The sequence below is a fragment of the Lipotes vexillifer genome, unplaced genomic scaffold (assembly GCF_000442215.2).
Source record: "Lipotes vexillifer unplaced genomic scaffold, Lipotes_vexillifer_v1.1 scaffold90, whole genome shotgun sequence".
Lineage (NCBI taxonomy): Eukaryota > Metazoa > Chordata > Mammalia > Artiodactyla > Lipotidae > Lipotes > Lipotes vexillifer.
The window spans coordinates 1,774,555-1,786,271 of NW_006782310.1; the positions used below are offsets into that span (position 1 = coordinate 1,774,555).

Below are 11,717 nucleotides of genomic sequence, written 5' to 3' on the forward strand. Positions count from 1 at the left end.
GACCCCCACAAGGAACACTTTTGCATCCCCTTTCAAATAAGAGCATCTGTTTTTCAGGTTTTATTAAAAAATTTCTTCTTCAGTGGTTCTTATGAGTCATCACTGTCTTGGCAGTCAAAGAATTTTACCTCATTTCCCTAAAATAATTATTGTATAAACATAGTTTGAATAAAAATTTCTGATGTGCCTTTAAGACAACGTAAATAAATAACTTGAGTAATAAATATTTTTTCTTTGAATAAAAGATTTGCTACACCAAGTGCAGACTACCACTTGAGGAATATAATGCCTAAGTCAACATAAAGCCAAAATAATCGCATGAAGGAGAAAACAAACAACATTAACCACAGATAGTTTCCTCTGCCACACTAAAAACCAAGAATTTTAATAAGACATATGTGCCTTATAAAAGTATCTAGAGAATTTTCCACTGTACATGTGCATGCATTTGATTTTCATTTTTGTCAAATGGAACACCCAATTCCTGCAGACGGTGCCCCCAGCTGTGATCCAGGAACCATAAGAAGCCCTCCTAAAAACGCCAAAAAGACTCTTACGACTCAGTAAGAAAAAGAAAATAACCAAACTAAAAAATGGCCAAAGGATTTGAAAAAAACTTTTCTCCAAAAAATATACAAGTGGTTAATAAACACACGAAAAGATGCTCAGCATTATTAGCCATTAGGGAAATGCAAATCACAGTGAGATAGCACTTTGCATCCATTAGGATGGCTACAGTCAAAAAGGCAGGTATTAAGTGTGGGCGCGGATGCAGAGAAATTGGAGCCTTTATACACTGCTAGTGAGAATGCAGCGCAGATGCTTTGGAAAACATTCTGACGGTTCCTCAAAAAGTTAAACACTTGTTCAGTGTTAACTGATACCATAAGACCCAGCAAATTCCACTCCTAGGTATGTATCTAAGAGAAATGAAAACATATGTTCACACAAAAACTTGTACATAAATGCTCATAGCAGCATTATTCGTAATAGCAAAAAGTGGGAACAAACCAAATGTCCATCCACTAATGGATAAAGTGTGGTTTATCCATACAATGGAATATTATTTAGCCATAAAAAGGAATGAAGTACTGATACATGCTACAACATAGATGAACTTTGGAAACTTATGCTACATGAAAGGAGCCAGCTCCAAAGACCATATATTGCATGATGCCATATTCCATATGAAATGTCCAGAATAAGAAAATCTATGGATTTATGGAGACAGAAAGTAGATTAGTGGTTGCCTGCACCTGCAAGGGGCAGGGGCAGATGGGGGCTGATTGCTAATAGGTATGGGGTCTTTTTGGAGGGGGTGGTAAAAGTGTTCTAAAATTAATTGTGGTGATGGCGGCAAACACTGTGAATATACTAAAGCTCCTTGGATTGTACACTTGAAATGGGTGAATTGTGTTGGATGTAAATTATACCTCAAAAAAGCTGTTCAACCTGAATCCACAAAGGCTTTTCTAACTTTTCCAATTGCTGACATGGATAGAACAAGGGAATGGACCAGACTCAGGACTGGCCTCAGCTCTGTAGTTTACTCAACGGTGGATAAAACGGACACTGTCAGCTAAACCTTATCACTATCAGAGCAGCACTTGGGACCCAGACTGTGAGAATCTGGCTCTAGAATGAACATCCTCTACGGAATTAGGAGTCCTAACAAAGTGAACAGAAAGGTAAATTGGATATAAACAGAACTATTCCTATAAGAATAAAAGCTATCGATGATTAAGTATTTACCGTCTGGTACCGTGTTAAGTGTAGTACATACATTCTTCCAACATTCAGAATTGCCCTGATGAGGTGGGTATCATTATCTACATTTCAGAGGTAAGCAATCTGAAAACAGATTAAGTAAGTTCCCCAAAGAGAGCCAGCTTTTAAGTGGTCAAGGTGGGATTTGACCTGCATCTGTCTGAATTTTAGGTCTTAATTACTATGCAATAGAACTGTTTATAAGATATTGGCACTATAACATAACATTTTTATCTGTACCTCCTATTATGTCATAGTCTCTTTCTCTCCATACCTACATCTCCTAGCTTTACTCTGTAGTCTGTACCTACAGATGTTATTCTGGAGTGAACCCTTGTGAAAACCTTAAGACAGGGAGTTTACAGGAATTGCCACTGACAGTAGTGGTACAGTTGTCATAGTAACCAATCCATCAAATTGGTCCCTGCTAGGAGGCTCACACTTCTGCCTCTATAACACACCAGTATTGGCTGGGATCCCTCACAGTATCCATGTCCCCCTGTTAATGCATATGGGGTAGGAAGTGCTGAGGTCCTGGTGTGCACCCTAAAGCATTAAAGTTCTTCCTTCGAAGTTTCCCCCTCTGACTCACAGATTTTCCATTCCCTCTTCTAATCCTTTCCATTTGCCCAGGATGTTCCAGTGTGCTTGGTTCTGAGGTGTGCTAAAAATCAGGGCCAGACAGAGTCTGCTGCTTTGTTCTAAGCAGGATTTACAAAATACGACTATGTTCTTTTTGGCGAAAAACTGACCCGCCCAACCCAGTAACTCCTCACTCAGGGCCAGACTGTGAATCTTTCACTGTCCCGGCCCCACCCACACGCAAAATAGACCTTTAGCTGATAAAAACACCTCTCAGAAGCCACCGTACAGAAAATTTCAAGCTGGCAGAGCAGTGTCGGGGGCTACGCACGCAGACACGCAAACACATCCGTCCCTCCGCATCTGCTAACGATGCCACTACATTTTCAAGGACTCTTTTCTTTTCTAACCTAGGTCTTTCTCTCTTCGTCCTCCTCTCCATTTCACTGGCCTCGTCTGTCTTCAGAGGCACCTGAAGGCACATAAGGCAGGGAAGTGAAACCGACTGTAATTCTTCAGTTCACTTCTCTGCAGCCTCCAGTGAGCCAGTCTCCATACGGTGGCCCAGCTGAGCTCGGAGGAAGCTCCGGTCCCTGCGCAGGTGTAACTTACCAACCCGCTCGCAGGCGCTGTGGGAGCAGAGAGCCAGACGCGGACGCCAGAGGCTCTGCGAGCGGCAGCAAACGAAGCCCTACATCGAATGTATGAGATTAAAAAGAGGAGGGACTCTCCTCTGTGAAAGGAAGAAATGGAGACTCTTATACCTAAAAAGGCCATCATTTTCAGGGATGAAATATAAATTGCTGAGAGCAATCAAAAATTCTGATGTTCCCACTTCCTTCTGATGACCTTGTGTTCACCTTCGGGTCCCTCCAACTTCACTCTTAGGTCCTTAGAAGTCTGACTATTTCTGTGCTATCAGTGAAATCACAAATATGTTCAAGAGTTTTCTAGATGGGCAAAAACGTATTCAGGTAACTTTGCTTAGTGTATCTTTTAAAATTAAAAAGAAATCAATTACAACTAGCACTTTCTGTTTGGAGTTTTTTCACGTTCTGAGCTGATCCTTACCAAAACCCCAGGAAGGTCAACTATAATTCTTAACCCATTTTACTGATTTGGGACTCAGCTAAAGTAGAGCTAAGATACACACTTAGGTTTACGAATTCAAAGGCGGCAGTGTTTCCAATATAGTATTGATCAGTTACTCAGTTCAAGTATAAAAGCATGCTGATTTTTCCATATGGAATTCATCCATGCAGTGGATAATCCTTGGCAGAGCCCACAACTTCTATGATTTGGACAACCCTCCCTGCACAATCTCTAGCCACACACACCTCCTTTCAGCCCCTGGAAGGTACCGAACTCTTTGCTGCCTAGTGTTCGTGCACGTACTCCTCTCTCAGCTTGTACCTTCCCCACCTGCAGACCCTACCTTCCTCCAGACCCACTACCCTGGATATCTCATCTCTCAAAGTTCATCTTAAACCTCTTCTGTAGAGAAAGAACTCTTTGGCCACTCTGACAAGGTTACAGCACTGTGTTATACCGTTTCCCAGCAAAGGGCACTTTTCCAATCTATAGCATGTATTACCAGTGTGATTAATCTGTGTACTTATTTACTTTATCCTTATACGGTAAAACCACATGAAGTCATGAATGTGTCTGTCTTCTTCACTCTGTATCTCAGAGCATCGCACAGAGTTTGGTGTGTTATACATGTTCAGCACAAGTTTGGGGGCTATTCCGTGGCAGAACTTCTTGTTAGTGGTAAATTCGACGCATCACCCCAAATTCCCACCTTGGGCATGGCACGGCCATGGGCATGGGTTTAGAAAATCTGCCCAAGGTCATGAAGGTCCCCTTGTTTCTCAGGTCTGCTGCCAGCTCTAATTATACTGAGAATCAAGATTTACAAAGAATACAGTTACATTTTCATCTCCTCCTGTTGGCATAACAGACTGCCCCTTTAAACCCTGATGCTTCTGAAGCTACTGCATTACCTAGCACAAGAACAAAGAGTTATTTATAAAATATCTTAACTCAGATTACAAATATATAATTATTGAACTGAATCAAATTATAGGAGTGAAGGGTCCGTGACTGACCATTTTTTTCTTGTTGAAAAATTTTTTCTTTTGAGGAAAAGAGGTTTTTTTTCCTTTTAGTGGTACTTTGTCTATAACTCTGCAAATTATATGTTCACTATGTAGTGACTTAAATGCTTCTTAATTTGTGCTTATTAGTCCAACAAATATTGAGCGTCTACTCTCCAAGCTCTAGAATTTTCCTGCCCGTCCTCCTTTACTACTAGTTCTCTTTTTCTTTCTTTTTCAGATGGTTTATAGCTTAATAATTTCTTTGATTTCCCATATTTCCTTGCATTTTTGTTACTGCTGTTTTTTCTTTTGCTTTTTACTTCCCTTTGATTTATTTTCTCTCTATCACAAATATTTGCTATTTTCATTTCCCAACTACAATAAGCTTTCTCTAGTGCCTTTCTGCTTTACTTCTAATGCTGCAAATAGTTCTAACCTGATTGTCATTAATATTTGCGAGTAAATAAGCCCTTTTGATATTTACAGTAAAATAGACATATTCACTATATGTTACAACAGAGAGTCCTTCCCCTGGTTAACTCACTGTCCTGCCCATATCATAACAGTGCTTATTTGTTTGGTTTTTTTTTTAAGAGAAATCATCATTAGTAATTCATGCATCAAGAATTAACTTGGATGTTAATGGAAATGACATAGCACTGAATATATTTTCTGAAATTCCAAATGAATGACAGAAGGCATAAACACTACAGTGTAGCGAATGTTAAAATGATTTTCTTGAAACAAAAGATAAGCAGAATCAATTTTCAATCAGAGTAGTCTTATTTTCTTTTATTAAAACATACGAGTATTTTTATAATTCTGGCTTCTACCTGTTGTATTCATCACCTGTAAGTATCACCAATGTGAAGAGCTTTCTCTTGTCTTCACAGAAACAAAGCTGATAGCTTCTCTAGGACTCGAGTGCACAGAAATCTAGGGGGCTGGGGGGAATCTCTTGGTTCCAAAACAAGCTCCAAGGCTTTGTTTTGGTTTGTTTTATTTTCACAATTATTTTTCAAAGTTAAGCTGAAAAGTTTTATTTTTATTGATTTATTTAAAATATATTGGCTCATCTTATTTTTAGTAAGTCAGTATCATAGTGATAAATCTCATCAATCTCATTATTTAGCCCCTTAATCTCAGAACTAATAATTGAGTATGGTAGACCAGTAGGAAAAAATCTGGGCTTTCTACTATCTTCCTCTCACTATTCTTCATTGGTTGGGTGGTTTGAAGATGTGTTAGAGGGTTGGAACTTTTAATCACTACGGCGCTGTGGTAAAACAAAGATATGGGAGGTGTAGATTGGAGTTTGCTTTTCATAGAGGCCATATTTACAATATGCACTCATAATAAGAGACTATTCTTCAGATGATGACAATTGACTCCCAACTCAACATTATTCAGATAACTGGACAACTTACTTATTTTCTCTGAGCCTCAACTGTCTAATATGTGAAAAGATTGAAAGGACTAGAAAGAATGTAAGTAATATGTCAAGCTCACTCATGGTAGGTGCTCAATTAGTGATAGGTACCATTATTACTGGCAAACAGCAGTGGTGTGCGTGTATGTGTGTGTGTATGTAATCATCTTTAAAATTACCTCCATTTTTATCTTTCATTGGCTTTGTCAATTCACATGAAACTGAAACAAATCCTAAGTGTCCACCACAATTATATTTAAGACCAATACACATTCATACTGAACTCACACTTTGGGGTCAAGTCCAGGCACTTGATCCAGTCGGGGAGAGAGACATATAAGCCAAACCTACAGCAGCACGCACGCTCCTCCAGAGGTTACCCACTTTGGAGAAGGCAGGGAGGTTCTATAGACATACTCAATCCAGCTGATGCACTCAGAAGTCAGGAATCCTGCCAAGAATGCCCTTTGATCACAGCAGCTGGAGATACAGGTTGGCATTTAGAAGAATAATTGGTCACATGTTCATTCATATGCCTAGATTCGTTTATTCGATATGTACATGTCAGTCTCAGAAAGCAGTGTGTTAAATGTACCTGGCTCCTCTACTTTCCTCCTGGAAATCATTAAAATACCATATCAATGATATTAAAGCCTATTCTGAATAATGACTAATCTATGTTAGTTGGTTCTATATCCAGTATGTTGGAAAAAAATGAGCAACGCATTCACTCTTTTAATTAATCACCATTTACCTTCCTGGGGTTGCTATTCAAATTCTTAAGTCTTACTACAGAAAGTTGAAATTTTAACTTAGCATGGTAGAATTATTTAGATTTGAATTCCTTCCAAACAGAAACAAGAAGACCAGAGGGATTCTTTCCACTAGAATAAGGGCAAAATTTTGTGTCCATTTTGTTCACTGATGTATCCCAAGTGCCTAAAATGGGTTTTGGCGAACTATGACTCACAGAACAAATCCAGCTTGCCTCCTGTTTTTATACAGCAGCCCCCCCAACACAAAACGGTTTTTAGATTTTCACATGGTGGAAAAGAAGAATCATATTTCATAACATGTGAAAATTACATGAAATTTCAATGCTCGCAAATGAAGTTTTATTGTAACGCAGCCATGCTCATTCATTTACGTATTGTCCGTGGCTGTGTTTGTGCTACCAAGGAAGAGTGAAGCAGCTGCAACAGAGTTAGTGTGACCCTGAAGCCAAGTATAATTACTATTTGACCTTTTACAGAAACAAAAAAGCTGAGCTTTGGTCTAGAATAATACATCTCCTTAACTTCTTTTAAAGTCAGGTACATTAAAATTTAACCCTCACAAATGTCTTTCCAAAAAGGAAGTCTTAAACCTACATATAACTCTAGGGTCAATCACCAGATTATATGATAGAATAGAGAAGCTCATAGTAAGAAGCAGAACACCATGGATGAGAACACGGACTCAAGAGCCACAACTGCTTGGGCTCAGACTTGGGCTCTACCACTTACCAGCTGTGCAACCATGGGCAAAATGCTTAATTTCTCTGTGCATCAGTTTTTCTAGGCATAAAATGAAACAAATGATGGTACCCATCCCTTAGGGTTATTATGAGCATTAAATAACTTAATATTTGTAAAAGGCTTAGAATATCACCTGGTATGAAGTAACTGTTGTAAGTAAACTAACATTTTTCACTGTATTTTTAAGATAAGAAAGTTGAGATACTTAGAAATTAGCTAAGGTAATGAGTGAGCCTCAATGTGTTCATAAGTATGGGGAAAAAAAACAAAGATGAGTTAAAATTTGAACATGTCCACTATTGTCAGCAAGTCCTCTGAGCCAATGCAATGCACTAATATCTACTCTAATTGCTTTTTGATTGTAGGATATAACTATTTGGCTCCCATATCTGCGATATAATTTTGTAATCAATGGTCCTGTTTTAGATAATAAACAAATTGTATTCTGAATGGTTGAGTGACTTCTGATACAAAATCTAACTACCTAACAAGTTCTAATCTGAGGGTATCAAATTGACATAAAGGGAAATCACAATTTAGAGGATGCATGGACACAAGATTAGTTTGCTTTCTTAAGGTTGTTATTCAGGTCTTAGGAAGGGAATCAATAGAAAATATTGTCCTACATTTAAAGAAACATTTTCTAAGCACCAAAACCAGGAATCAAAACTGTGCCTTAAGGAATTCTAATGGCTTTTTAATCATTGCAAGTCATTTTAGCAAATAGATAATTAGTATTTCTGATGTTTAAATAGATTTTTACATTAATTTATATGAAATCTTTAAATAGACTGTTTTGCAGAAAGTGAAATCTTTATAAGGTAGCCTTTTATCATCTATAAAATATAATCTCTTCAAAATTACACTTCAATATGGGCCTGTATACGGGAGTGTAATAGCTGGTGATTAAATATTCTAAAAATATAATTATTTTTATGAATGCTTTTCTATTACAGGTGTTCTCCTGGAGGAGGTTCAATGGACTTTTGTTATGTGCAATAGTAACATAGGTTGAAGAACTTTTGGTAAAATGTAACACTGAGGCTTTCTTATTTTATAATTTTAGTTCCTTCAACTTTCACTAAACATTTATTTAACTGTTACATTGTGGGAGGTGCAATGAAAATGTAAAAGAGAAGTTAATTAAGCCAGTCCAATTTGATTTATTTGGGACAATTACTAAATTATGCATAAAAATTTTAAAAATACAAATAAAAAAACTTTTTGGGTTACTTAAGCTAAACTTACACTACAAGTCTTTTGATATTTACATTTTAATGCACTAAATGTTGCATGTCATGTCACTTTATTAAATTTTTTTGCTTTAGGAGACTTTAATAATGACTTTCCTAGAAACTTTTTCAAAACTTATTTCTTAAGTGTCCCATTTCTTGCAATAAAGCAATATGAAAATAAGAAATAAGACTTCAAAATATTTTAATTTTTGTCCATCCAAGTCCTGTGGTCTTAAATTAGTTATGTATATACTTTAATGTAAGATAATAAGTCTATTATTTTTAATATCCTTAATGCTTAGTTTGCTAAAATAAAATATGAATCTGAGTATAAATGTCATAATCAGAAAAACTAAGCAACTAGGACAAAAATTAAATTAATTTGCATATTTATAAAGTCTCTATGCTTGGTTTGCTTTATTTTTCTAGACTTAATAAAAATTCAAAGTTACTCAATAATTTAAAAAAATATTTAAAATATTGTTTTTATATTAATAGCCCTACATTCTATAGATAACATGTATTCTTAAACAAGTAAATTCCTTCTGAAGTTATTCTATATGCTTGTATTTTGAACTTATTCCAACAGACTGGCCAATTTAAATTTTCCCACTCCTTCTCTGAATTTGAGGAACTCTTTCATATTTAGACTACAGGTCTAAATACAATGCCTTTCCATTCAATTGTCTTCAATAAAAGTTATGCAATTTCAAAAACAATTGTTTAACACATTTATCCCTCTGTTAGACTACATGTAAGACTGAGAGAACATTTTTATATTGCTCTGATGCTATAACAAATGGGCTGATATCATACTATTGGTTGCAACTTACAGCATTTTTGTCTACAGTTAAGTTAAGATCTTGGTGGTTATTCTTTCTGTGAATTAAAATTAGAATAATGTAATTAGTCCCTAAAATTAAAATGCTTCAGTTACTAATAATGGAACAAAGTCTAAATTATATTACTTTGAGATCAACAATAGGTTCACATGAACTATTTTCCGTATCTTCCGCTTTTAAAGGAAAATACAGTTTTCTTCCTATGGCAGAAGTATCAGATTCTTGCAGCATCCATGACACTTGTAAGCAAGCATTCAGTGGTCAGACGCCACTACATATCCTTTAAATGATATGGCCCAGTGAAGCTGGACGGTGTCGTCACGGAGCCAGGCAGCCTAGTATCTCAGCCATCCACCAGGACAGAGCCAGCAGGCCCCAGCTGGCATGCTAAATCCAGACTAAGGTGGGAAATGGATTTTGCATTTTGAAAGTCAACTCTTCCAACACTGAAACCTAGGACATATTTATCAGGTAAAAGTGCAACGAGGACTTCAAGCTTATTTATTGGATCAAATTTATAATGCTTATTTCCCCAAATTACTCTTAGAACAAGCTAAATCTTAATTTTATTATCATTCTGGGTTTCTGAATTTATACTAGATTGTACATTTAAAAAATATAAATAAATGTATGTTCAGGATTATAACTTAATAGTATGATACATGCTAAGTTAAGTATATTTGTAAGTCATTTATAAGTCACAAAAGTTAAAATAACAGAATATTGATCACCAATGTTCCTTGGTGTGGTAACATTTGCCCGTCACATTAAGCTTACCATCTTGATTTTTAGGCAAATTGGAACTCTTACAAAATAAAAATACATTCCATGTTATTGTCGCTTGGACTCCTGTGTTCACTATTCAAGCACATGAGTTTGGATCCTCGTTTGTGTTATTGTCTTAGCTGTCATGTTCTGACACTACAATTCATTTCTTGGAAATAGTAGAAAAATCAACTTACAAGATTTCTAAGTTCAAGATTTCCCATGCCTCCCGTGAGCCTCACCTGAATACAAGCGCTCCCTAAACAACTGTAGGGAATATCTTCCAGTTTCCTAAAAGTTTAGTTACCTAGGTCTGGTAGAAGCATCATGATGGAAAAAATAAACATTTAATTCCATAAGGCTGCAGAAAGTGGACCCCATGTTTAAGACATCGTTCTGAGTGGCAAAAGGCCACGGTGGATTCTTAAACCATGTACTTTCTAACATAGCACTTAGGTGGATTAGACTGGGATAGCCTGGCATCTGGAATCATGATGTTTTATCATGAGAAACTGAGAAGATACTGCTTCTCTTTTCTAAAAAGAGAAAGCAACCCTCTGCTAGGGCTCATTAAAAAAGGCGTTTAAAATTGGAGCCAATAAAACATGATTGCCAATTCCAACAGTCTTTTTTTTTTTTTTTTTTTTAAATCTCAGCAGCATTTTTCAAAGGCATTGTTTCTCTCTCCACTTTGACAGGAAATCCCACGTTCAATACACACAGGGGACACATTCCAAATAGCAACAACAACAATAACAACTCTCCAACTTCTTTGTGACTTCAGAGCAGGCGCACAGACCTAACTGCAGCTAGATGACCTTCCCCTCCTCTCAGTTTTCAACTGTGCTTCCCTTTGACATGGGAACTACTAGGCAGGATTCACTCTGACACCCCGAATCCCCTTGCTTTGCTGTAAGGAAAGGTTTTGCTTTTTCATAAGACAGAAAGGTTTGCCTGGGTATGGGATGCCAGAATTTCTAACAGCGACCCTAAAAGACAAAGCCTTTCAGAGCTCTAAGCAAACCCCAGTCGCTGAAAAACAGAAAATAACTTGAGTGTCAGAATGAATGAAAGCTTTCCTCCTCGAGCATCGCCTGGCACTTCTGCTTGCCCAAGGCAGGAAAGAGGGGGACTGGGGTGGGGACTTCTCATCACAGCACGCTTTTTCTTCAGTAAGCATATTTTGAGATGTAGAGGGAAGCCTGGATAAAAAGGGCTCCAAAGCTGTATTTCTAACTGCCTGGCCTTTGACCCCACCTGCCTGTCAGTTTCAGCCCGCAAGTCCCACATCTCCGGCTCTGGGGATATTGAGAACGTGGGCTTTCTAGCGCTCGGGGATGCTGTGAGGCCAGTTTCCTGTTGACCTTTCAGGGACTCTGAAATCAACTTTCCCCACACAGTCTGAATTGTTTGTTTTCGTTTGTTTTCAGCCTGCCTGAGCCTCCCGCCCAGCCCACCCCTATCCTCCTCCTGCCTGCCCC

At 37.5% G+C, this 11,717-nt stretch overlaps 1 protein-coding gene across 1 annotated transcript in view; it reads right to left on the minus strand.

The window, feature by feature from the left end:
• Window positions 1–11,717, minus strand: part of KLHL14 (kelch like family member 14) — a 103,205-nt gene that overhangs the window by 88,136 nt on the left and 3,352 nt on the right. The gene's annotated exons all lie outside the window — the stretch shown is intronic.